Here is an 11,611-nt window from a genome sequence, read left to right as displayed (position 1 = left end):
TTACTTTCTTCTAGGATGCATCTCATAAAACTTGGTGTGTCAAGGCTATTCCCATTACTGCTGCCCTGCCCCTTTTATTATATGGAAAAGACACATTAGATCAGAAAATCTGTTTGTTTCCTTTCCAGAATTATTCCTGCCCGGAGTCTTCAGTGCTGATACCCTTTTAAGTGGTTGATTTTAAATGCCTCATATGATTGAAGCTTTTCATTTTCCTTTATGGAAAATCATTGCTATAATGATCACAGGGCTGGGTTGTACTATTATCCCAAATATTTCCAAGTTGTTGCCCTGCTCTTTCCCAATATAATTTGGCCATCTGTCTTTTTTTCCAGTTGCTTTCATTTCCAGGATTGTTTCCCACGAAATGTCCTGCTGTGATGCAGGGCCAAATTGCTTCCTTGTGGGTTCCTCTCCTGTTTCTTCATTGCAATCATTTCTCTTTTGCAGAGCAGTTATGTAGCCTGGTCCTCCTGTGCATATTTGCTCGGATGTTAAGGGCAACTGAGCTCAGCTGAACTAACTCACATGAAATAAAAAATAAAAAAAATTCCTTCCAGTAGCACCTTAGAGACCAACTAAGTTTGTTCTTGGTATTGGTCTCTAAGGCAGTGTTTTTCAACCTTTTTTGGGCAAAGGCACACTTGTTTCATGAAAAAAATCACGAGGCACACCACCATTAGAAAATGTTAAAAAAATTAACTCTGTGCCTATATTGACTATATATAAAGTAATTTTTCAATTTTTCCCACAGCACACCAGGCAACATCTCGCGGCACACTAGTGTGCCGCGGAACAGTGGTTGAAAAACACTGCTCTAAGGTGCTACTGGAAGGATTTATTTTTTATTTTTTATTTTGTTTTGACTATGGCAGACCAACACGGCTACCTACCTGTAACTCACATGAAAGTGTGCATACGATTGGAGCCAGAGGCATCCCAAGATCAGTGCTTTCACATTTATCTATAAATGTAGCTGTCAGGAAACTCCCCTCCCCGCGGGTGGCAGAATCGTGGGAGCGTTTGCGATATAGAGAACCCCCTCCTCTGTTTACCAGTTTGCCCTCCCCATCCAAGTTCCGGAAGCGACCATTCCTCCAGTGGGGAGGGGGAGTTAGAGGCAGGAAGGCGGTGCAGGGGCTCTGAAAGGATCTCAGAGCCTGAACGCCAAGGGGATAGTGGGGAACGGGGTCAGGTTCCCACGCTCTGAGGGCGCAGGCAGGAAGGACGTGGAAGGGGGAGGCGTGGGTTTAAAATCCCGCACCTCTTTTGCTGGACAAAGAACTGGAAGGGTTCATTCCTGGACTCTGCAGAGGGATGAGATGGACGTTTGAACTTTTGCTCCACTGTACATAACTTGCACAATAAAGAACTTAGCTTAGAAGTTCTGTGTTTGGCTTTTTACTCATAAGCAACCACTGAACGTCCTTACAGTAGCCTTGCTGCCTTCCTCTACAGCATGTGGCTTGGCTCACTTCCTTGAGTAATAAGAATAATTGATAATAATAATTTATTATTTATACCCCGCCCATCTAGCTAGGTTTCCCACAAATGGAGCTTTTTTTTGTCTAATGTTACTTTACTTGCCCATGGAAGTTCATGACACAGCAAACCCGTTAGTCTTTGTGATATCATAATTCAGCCTGATATCCAACTAAGCCAAACTCAGAAGTGACCCTCTGAAGTCAATAGAGCATTGAATTTCACCTAATGCATTTGCAATCAGCTTTACCTTAGTTAAATCAACTATGAGAGATTTCCCGGGGGTGTGTGTATCATTTATATTTCCCAGCTGGACAACAGCCGTAGGAAATTAAAACCACAGCTTGCTTAAATGTATCTGAGGCATTTTGCTTTATTCCTAATAGCTAGTCACTTTGCACAGAATTTTATCAGAGACTGCCCTGTTGGACTGTTGTGACAAGCTCCTAATAGCTGCTTCAGTTGTCTTGATCATAGCAAAGAGCCTGCGATTAAAAACAAGAGGCGTTTGTTAGCAAAATGGGTCACACAAAGCACTGGAGCACGCTTCTGGCAGAATATGAGGAACTGAGACGGGAGGAAGATCGATATAGCTCTCACCAAGCTAATTATGCTTCATCTTTGCTCTAAAAGGGAAAAAAAGAAAACCCACTGGCCCTGCTTCCGAGATTGGCAGGGTTAAGGGCCGGAAGATGTCAGTGTCGCACTGAACATGGAGAAAGGGCAGGTGGCGCTGCAGTCGTCCCCTGAGTTACTGGGTCAGTAACATAGCATTAGCTCTGAATTTGATGCAATACACTGACTTAAAAAATAGCAACGATACTATCCATGTGATTTTTCAAAAGCTCTGGCCATGGAATATTTGAGAGCACAAGGGAACAAAAGTTCAGCCAGGCTGTACAATCTGAATAACCAGGGGAGGGGTTGTAGGATCAAAAGTGGCAGGAACTCTGCTTGGAAAGCTGCCAGCAGACAGCAGAGAATACATATTCCTGGGATAGGTGACCAGCAGCCTGTTTCAGAGCCATTTCACGTATCACACAGAACGAGGTGGTGGGTTATCATCCATCATAAACAGGTGAGCAAGTTTTGCTATGTTCCCCCTGATTTGAAAAGCTCCCTGCATGTAAGTAAACTCACACAACCGGAAGAAGGCTAGAGGTGCCTACAGAGTTGCTGTTTTATGAGTGGCGTTTCAAACACATTCCAGAAATTTTGTTTTCATGATGATGAGTAAAGTGCTCTGCCACTCTTGGGTCCACCAGATGTTGCTGAACTACGACTCCTGTCATCCCTGGCCCATGAGCATGCTTGCCGGGGCTGATGGGAGTTGTAGTTCATCAAAATCTGGAGCGCCAAAGGTTCCCCACACTTGCCCTAGCACAGCAAATTCACTTGGAATAAAAAGGTTTTGTGATTATGAATGTGACAGGGAAATGCATTGGGATAAAGCAATGTTTCCCAAACTTGGGTCTGCAGCTGGTTTTGGACTACAACTCCCATCATCCCTGACCACTGGTCCTGCTAGCTAGGGATGATGGGAGTTGTGGTCCAAAAGCAGCTGGAGACCCAAGTTTGGGAAACACCAGGATAAATGAATGAATAATGGGGATGTGTAAACACCCTGCAAGTGAATCAGGGTGAATGTTCATTGTCATATAACCGCCCTGTAAACAAATCTGAATGAATGTTCAATGAAGAGATAATCTAAGCACCACATTAGCTTTCTGAAAGCAAATTTCGATGGATGCCTGTGCTAACCCATTCCCACTGTCTTTCTACTTTTACTACATGTGGGAGAATTGTGAGCACCTGCCAATTGTAGCTCCTCCACTGCATTCTGAGCCAGCACATCCCAGAAGTCTTGCACCCTGGTTTACTACCTGATTCTGCATGATCCTGATCCTGATTCTCATAATAAGGCAGCCCCCTGTATCTTAGCAAACAATGGGCTGCCTGTCAGACACATGCCACAGATCGCTATCATGCCCTTGCGCTTCCTGTTGATGTGCCACCCAAGAACACATCAGAGAGGGTGCACAAATGAGAAATGGATTTGGAAAACAAAGGGAAATGGAGAAAACAATAAAGGAAGCTTACTGAGCGAAATGCAATTTCCTGCCATCACCCACGTCAGAGTCTGCCTGCTCCTGAAATATGAGTCAACCGCTTTAAAATAAGAACAATACAAGAGCACATTGAAAAGCCAATAATTAATATCGCTAACTACATGCAAGGATGCATGAAAAATTCATTGGAGGAGCAAAACCGAGCTCCAATGTCAATTTCCCTATGAATTACTCAAAACCAGAGTCTAGGCTAGCTGGCGGAGCCCACCAGGGGCCTGCCAAACCTACACTGTCATGCCAAAAAAATATTATAACAAGACTCCCAACCTGGGTCTCAGACAAGCTCTGCACAGGGCTGGTCACCCTCATCTCCAGTGCCTCCTTTCATCTGCCAGATATTGAAGGTTTTCAAGACTTTCTCCACACTGCTACTCTTTGCTTCATCCCTAGGTTCAGAGAGTCAGCAACCCTAGTGAGAATCAAACTGAAACCTATTCAACTCCCCCCCAAACAACAACAACAACAACAACAACAACAACAACAACAACAACAGCAACACAAGGCTCATCCACAGTTTTGCTTCACCTGCTTTTTGATCATATTGTGCCCTGATTGATTCCTCCAGGTCTGAGAGCTTTCCTTGTTGTTCCATGGCTGTGCCTTGTAAAAATCCTATGATTTTAAGCTCAGTTAAGCAAAATCTCTCTCCAGCTTTTCCACGCACCTGATAAAATCTGATTCAGCAGTAAGATCAAGTTTTTACAAGCCCAGCCACGGAGCGAGAAAAGCTCTCAGACCCAAGGGTATTAATCAGTGCTCAATACGTTCAAAATACAGGTCAAGCAAAAGTGTGGATAAGCCCCTAACATCTGTTCCATCTTTCTTTTAGAAACTGCTTCCACCTATAGAGGGGCAGAAAGAGTTTAGCATTTATTTTTAAATCCATGCATACATTAAGACATGAAAACTTGACTTGAGATGAAACATTTCTCCAAATCAATGCATTCCTTCATTACACAGCGCACTTAAAAGGCAAGTGTGAGTTCTTTTTTTCTAATGCGGTCCTTTTTTAAGATGTTGGACCAAGCTGAAAAGTCAGATGGAAACTCACCCACATACCAATCCGCAAGGGCGTGAAATGCAGCTGTGAAGAGGCAGAGGCAGCGGGTGTCTGCTGCGACGTCGCTTTGCAACTGGCTCGGCCAGAAGTAAACACAGCCGGGACATGGTTTTGGTGGCTGGCCATTTGGAGCATTTCAGGCTCCCCCACACCTGCATAAATACCAGATGCAGTTGATGGGGAAGGAACAGAAGCCAACAGAAGCATTGGGACTTGGCAGCCACTCCCACAACAAGGAACAAAATGGGGAAAGGTTCAGCAAAGCAAAGGGAAACCTTGTCTGTCCGGCATCTGGGACTATAGGAACATAGAACTAGCTGTCTTATCCTGAGCAGGAACATGGGTCCTTCTAATTCAGCATTGCCTACAGTAACTGGTAGCACCTCTCCAGAATTTCAGACAGCCGTCTCTCCTCTCTCTACCTGGAGATACCAAGGAATGAACCTGAGATGTTTTGTATGCATGGTATATATTCTACCACTGAACCGCAGACCTTTCAGTTACCCAGTGGTGAGTCAAAAAAGGTGGGAGGAACTTATTGGAGGAGTCCTGGTTAAAAGGAGGGGGTAATTTCAGAAGGAGAAGTGCAAGGAAATCACAATCCAATGGATGGACATCTGTGATGAGCAAAGCTGCCAAACCTATTCCAGAGTGTGTCACCCTTCTGAAGATGTATGTGTTGGTCTATGGAGTTCCAATTCCATTAGGTAAAGGGTAAAGGGACCCCTGACCGTTAGGTCCAGTCACGAACGACTCTGGGGTTGCGGTGCTCATCTCATTTTAGTGGCTGAAGGAGCCAACGTACAGCTTCTGGGTCATGTGGCTAGCATGACCAAGCCACTTCTGGCAAACCAGAGCAGCGCATGGAAATGCTGTTTTACTTTCCCACCGGAGCAGTACCTATTTATCTACTTGCACTTTGACGTGCTTTCGAACTGCTAGGTTGGCAGGAGCAGGGACTGAACAAGGGGAGCTCACCCCATCACAGGGATTTGAACCGCCGACCTTCTGATCAGCAAGCCCTGGGCTCTGCAGTTTAGACAATTCTGTCAGAAACACCCTATTTACCTGCATGGCTATATAACAGCATCGTTTGATTTGTTCTGTCTTCATGGCTGCGATGGCGACAATAGCTTGGCGCATTTTAACACCTGATGTGGCAAATCATAACTCTGCAACCGAAATTAAAGGCTATTTTGAAACAGCAGCAATACGATGATGCAGGATGAGAGTCCGATGTGTATGCAGGACAATTCTAAATAATAATAATGCTAGAAAAATAGAAAATTAGTCAGCTTTAGCTTTAAAGAACAGGAATTGCCTTCAGCTTCGTTGTTAACAAGATGTCAAAGGAATGTAAACCATGATGTGAAATGCACAGAATGGAAACGTTCCTATTTTATCCTCTGTCTCAGAAAGTTGCCCTAAAGGGAAATGAAATAAATCAGTTAATCTCAAGCAATGGTCTATGGACCAGTGGATGGTTTGCAGTGCATTTCCAGGTGGCCTATAAAACCACGTGTAACAGAAAAATTCCATGTGTGTGGAAAAGCTTGCCTCCTCCATCCAACAGAGTCGCTCCCAATTTTATCAGTGCCAACTCTAAGACAGCAGTACAGAGCAGTACAGCTTTTCAAACAGCCACCTACTTGGATTTCATAGTACAAGGCAATTTTCAAGAGAACAAGGAACCCACATTTTTTTTTGGACAATATAAGAAAACTTTGGAAAGCACAACCTTGTTTCCCCTTAACGAAGGTGGGAGGGGTATAAATGTATAACCTAAGGATATTTCTTTTCTGGGGATATATACAAAACTACAGTGAAATAAGCACCCGCTACCTTGTCATTATGACTGAAGTATAAAATCCCCACAAGAAAAAGCACAGACACACTAATGCACCCATGAGGAAACATCCAAATTACATAAAGCTAACCTTTCCAGAGCATTTACTTGACAGTGAGATGAATGGGATTCTGTATCTCTTCCTTCTTTATTAATACACTTTGGTTCATTTCAGCCCATCCAACCATATTTTAGCAAGAATGGAGGTAATTACTCCATTGCTCTTCTAATTACCATCACATCTCGTTATTATTCAAGGGCATGGGATCACTAAGGGCTTCGGTTTTGGCAACAGCTATTAAAAACCCATTCTTACTCATTTGAGGCCTGCAGTGAAAGATAACTGGCGGGAGGCACAGACGTCTACTGCCATGTGCGCGGAGTTCCTGTAGCACCTATTGCCATCCACTGAGTCTTCCTCGGGCAATTTCTTTCTTCCTATGTACAATTTTGTAATTAGAAAAAGGGTGTCACTCTGCAGTTTGCATGGCTGCCAGCAGATGGGACTGCAGCATGCCTTCATTTTCTTCTCTTCTTTGGCGATCACTCATAGACAAGTAAGATTGTCTTCCATAAACACGGTTTTAACAATGAGTCTGTAGGTGACTGTGGAGGCCAACTCTGGATCCACACGTCCTTCCACAGTGGGGACATTGGTTTCCGGGTGGGAGTTGATCACGGTGTGGATTTGCCAAACGTGCCTTCCTCTTAGCACATTTCTTTCTTTCGTCCTGAGTTCGAGCGTCTTTAAAGTCCACAACACCTTTGGTAAAGGCTGTCCTCCAATTGGAGCGCTTGCAGGCAAGTGTTTCCAAATTGTTAGTGTTTATACTACATTTTTTTTAAGATTTGCCTTGAGACAATCTTTAAACCTCTTTTGTTGACCACCAGCTTTACACTTTCCATTTTTAAGTTCGGAATAGAGTAATTGCTTTGAAAGACGATAATCAGGCATCCACACAACATGTCCAGTCCAACGAAGTTGATGTTGAAGAATCATTGCTTCAGCACTGGTGATCTTTGCTTCTTCCAGTACACTGGTATTAGTTCGCCTTTCTTCCCAAGTGATGTGTAAAAAATTTCGGAGACGCCATTGGTAGAATCTTCCATGGAGTTGGAGATGGTGTTTATAAGTGGTCCATGTTTCACAAGCATACAGTAAGGTTGGTAGTGCAATAGCTTTGTAAACAAGCATTTTGGTTTCCCTGCACATGTCCCAGTCCTCAAACACTCTGCATTTCAATCGGAAGAAAGCTGCAAACACAGAACTCAGGCGACAAAGCAAGTGAAGCAGGACAGCCCACCAGGCATGGAGGAAGCTTTTTTGGCCGCCCGGGGCGGCAGCGCGGAGGCACTCCCCTGGGGGCGGGGCGTCATGATGTGACGATGCACATTGGATGCACTGCGCATGCCCAGAATTTCCAGGCATGTGCAGTGCATCCGGCCCGGCCCTGATGCTCCCACGGCAACCGGGCGAGCCGCCGAGCGAGCGGCGGCTTGTGGGGCTGCCCCATCCGCCTGTAAAGCAGCACAGACGGGGTGCCGGGTGGCAGGGCTGGTTGGGGGAGGGGCCGCTGAGTGTCACCCCCCTCCCCTGGAGCCCGGGGCGCCCCGCCACCTACACCCCTCCCTTCCTACGCCACTGAAGCCCACAGCACAAGTGAGCAGACCATTGGAGCAAGCAACCGAGGAGAGTCTTTCAACGTTAACGTGTCATCGGTGCTGTCACCTGCCTGCTTGCCTGCTTTCATGCACACATAACAGGGAGAGGGAAGCCTGGGGTGAGCAAGCAGTTGGCAGACCAAGTGAACAGCCAGCCAGTATGGGAGGCTGAAGGAGTTGTGAGGGGATGAAGGGATTTGAAAGATGACCACAGAGAGAAAAAACCTAAATGGCTACTGAGAAAGCACAAGAAGGCTGGAGGAACCACGTGAGCCTGGAAAAGGAGAGGACTGGTCCTTGTAGGGTTGTTGTTGATGTTTTGGTTTGGGGGGGGGACTTATTTGGATGAGTTTCGGCTGGCTCTTGAGGAAAGCTGATTGTGTGAGACAGACCCACTTTCCTGTAAGGAGGGACGAAGAGAGTTTGTCTGGGGTTTGAGGCCTGGAATAGATCACCTCTCTGGGGACCAGATAAAAGAATAGATAGAGCCAAGGATAGAGTGGGAGCAGAGAGCAACACATCCTTTCATACAGTGAGGCATACAAGTGATTCTGCATAGTTCTTGAAGTAACTGAATGCAGACAGCCCTCCCGTTTATGCACATTCAATATGTGCACAACCATGTATACATGTGTCACACTGAACCCAGAAAGTGACCCAGAAACGTCATAAAGATGTCACTGAAATGCCGCTAAAAGGATGGGTGGGGGCAGAGTGAGGCGTTTGCAGGTTTTTTCAATATGTTTCAATTATATGTGTTTTTACCGCTGTGCGGTGCCTTGGAACACAACCCTCGCGTTAAAGGGGGGCTGCCTGTAGTTCTTGAGCTACCTGAATGGAGGGCTGAGCAGGTTTCCTTAAAAACAACAACACAAAAAACACCAGTGTGTATTCTCAAAAGCATTCATGTGTACATGAATGAGGGATCTCCAATTTTCCCTTTCCCATTTAAGCTCTGTGTGTTGTAGCAGAAGCTGCTCCCATGCTTACCCTGTTCTTCCTGGAGTGGCTTCTGGGGGAAGTTTGAGTAGTTGGAATGGGCAGGAGCTTTTGAGGTGTTCTTGAGTCCAGGTGAAAACTCCACTTGTGGCACCTGACCTGAGTCTGATGTAAAATGATTATTTTATAGCTCGGCATAAGAAAGCAGCTCTTTACTGTGAAGCATTCCCTCAACCCTCCCCTGTAGACTAGTGCCCTCAGGTTGCTTCACAAACTGAAAGTACATGGAAATGTGTGGGAGCTTTGCTAGCAAAAACAGTGTGTGTGTGTGTGTGTGTGTGTGTGAGAGAGAGAGAGAGAGAGAGAGAGAGAGAGAGAGAGAGAGAGAGGGAGAGGGAGAGAGAGAGAGAGAGAATCTCTAAAAATGGGAAGTTCCTTTTTTTAAAAAAATATTCATTTACCAAACTTGTGGAATCTTGTAATTTGGATGTGGAATTACCAATCAGGTATAATGAAAGAGAAACATAAACCAGCTCTTGTTTTCTGATCAAATGGTGCCTTATATATAAAAAAGACACATAACTATTCAAGTCTGTTGAAAGAAAATGAAACACAGCAGGAAGAGATTTAGAAAATCCCCAAATTATCAATTTCAGTCTGTGGCATGTGTGTCCATCTTTATTCAAATAAATCTGGGTGTGATTTATGGATATTGCTAACAAGCTGTGCCAGATGCTAATAATTACTTTATAATAATACTACTACATGCTGTAGTAAAACATTACTATGCTGTCAGTGCCTAATTTCCAATAGGAAAAATATGTGTATATTTAATACCAGTAAATCCATTTTTTTTAGCAGATCCCTCTCCATTCCTTTCTTCATACTTATCCAGACATGAAGCCATGTTTGCATAGAGAACTATTTGGCCCAAATGCCAAATGTTAGATGTATTTATTTTGTATTTATACTTTCCTAACAATGTATTTGTATTTTGCTGAAAGTCCTTTTCAGGATGAGATTCCCAGGAAGAGGAGGAGGGAGGAGGAAGAGGGGAATATATTAATATTTCATACTTTGGTGTTGTTTTTTAAGCTACACATATACCTCTCAGACTGCGTCAAAAGTATCTAGGCCTGATAGCTCCAAGGTTAAGCCCTCAAACCCTCCTCTCAGAGCTTTGTAACGGGAGACGGGAGAGCTACATATATTGCCTCAGAACATAAGGTGATGAAAGATGAGAAGAAACATGTTTGGTCTTTCGAAAGCCAGGTTGTGACATGGCATCCATGTCCCACAGGTGTTCAAAGTTTGTCTGTTGAAAAACAAAACCCCACAAGCCACTAAGACAAGATTCTGAATCCCTAGAAAAAGCCAGGAGCGGCATTTATGTCTAGAAATCAGACAAAAAAAGAAGTAACAGTTTTGTAGCATCAGAACAGGGCCTAAGTTCAATCATAGAGCTCAAGGGTATGCAGTGGTACCATTAAGGTAGGACTTTGGGGCAGAAGTCCAGGGCCTCACTACGAAGAATGAGAGGAAAGATCCCCAAAAGCAGCAGAATTGGCTTACCAAATCTGGGAGCAAGTGAAGTAATGCACATTGCCATCTAAAGAGGGAGGGGGGGCACACAAGGCCTTTAAGTCCAGACAGATTCAAAAAGTATCTATGTGTGCCAGTGCCTCTGAGAAAAGTCAGTTGCTCTTTTTCTCACAGGCAACAACGAAGGTGGCATCTTCCAAGAGTCCAGGACTGTCAACCATGGTGACAAGAAGCAGCCAATTCTGCAGCAGATGGGGCACCACTGAAATGTTTCCGTATCAGCCTGCAGGTTCTCCATCTACAATGTTGCCATCATTAAGCCATGTCTAAAATGGACAGTCAAATATGGTGGTGGTGAAAGAGTGGTCTGTCTGGGGTTTGGTGCTTTTTTCAAGGTGGGTTTCCAGAAAAGGGGGCAAAGCCACTTCCCAACCCCAGCCATTATTTTAATTTTACACTTCTGTATAGATAACGTTCTGTGATTTGCTACATTCCCAGGCCCACCAAAAACCTGATGCTCTCTATCGCTGGATGGGCCAAATATCAATGGGACTCACCTCCAGATTTTCACAATTAATTGGCTTTGCATTTTTTGAGGGGGTGGGCCTTTCCCCTCTGACCATATATGTAAAAGAAATATACGGACTCACAAAGGACTTACCAGCCCTCCTCTCCCTTCACCTCCTGCTTTGTCTTCATGCACCCATCTGCTACATAGTAATTTAAGCTTTTGATCTGGCAAGCTACTCACCTGGAAGGAACCGTTATTCCACTCTGTCGAACAGGTGAATGGTTTGCTATCAGAATGGATGAACATTCATTTTGCCTTTTTTCAAATCCTTGTGAAAACTGGATCGAGGAAGACACTGAAGGCCTTCTTTGGTCCCAAACATCAGTGGCAACAGACTTCCTGATTTGTCCAAGTCCTTGTTAAGGAAGTTGCAGTTTACT

General features: G+C 44.6%; 1 long non-coding RNA gene across 1 annotated transcript; it reads right to left on the bottom strand.

Moving 5' to 3' along the window:
• Nucleotides 1-1,842: 1,842 nt before the first annotated feature.
• LOC117046298 lies at nt 1,843-11,598 on the bottom strand. Its single transcript, XR_004426557.1, has 3 exons — nt 11,412-11,598; nt 9,170-9,277; nt 1,843-1,967 (listed from the first exon to the last, which is right to left on the bottom strand). It is a non-coding gene; the product is annotated as an uncharacterized LOC117046298 (long non-coding RNA).
• Nucleotides 11,599-11,611: the final 13 nt, after the last annotated feature.

The sequence above is a fragment of the Lacerta agilis genome, chromosome 5 (assembly GCF_009819535.1).
Source record: "Lacerta agilis isolate rLacAgi1 chromosome 5, rLacAgi1.pri, whole genome shotgun sequence".
NCBI lineage: Eukaryota > Metazoa > Chordata > Lepidosauria > Squamata > Lacertidae > Lacerta > Lacerta agilis.
Note: the sequence above shows the minus strand (reverse complement) of the source record. Positions and strands in the feature narration are given on the sequence as shown.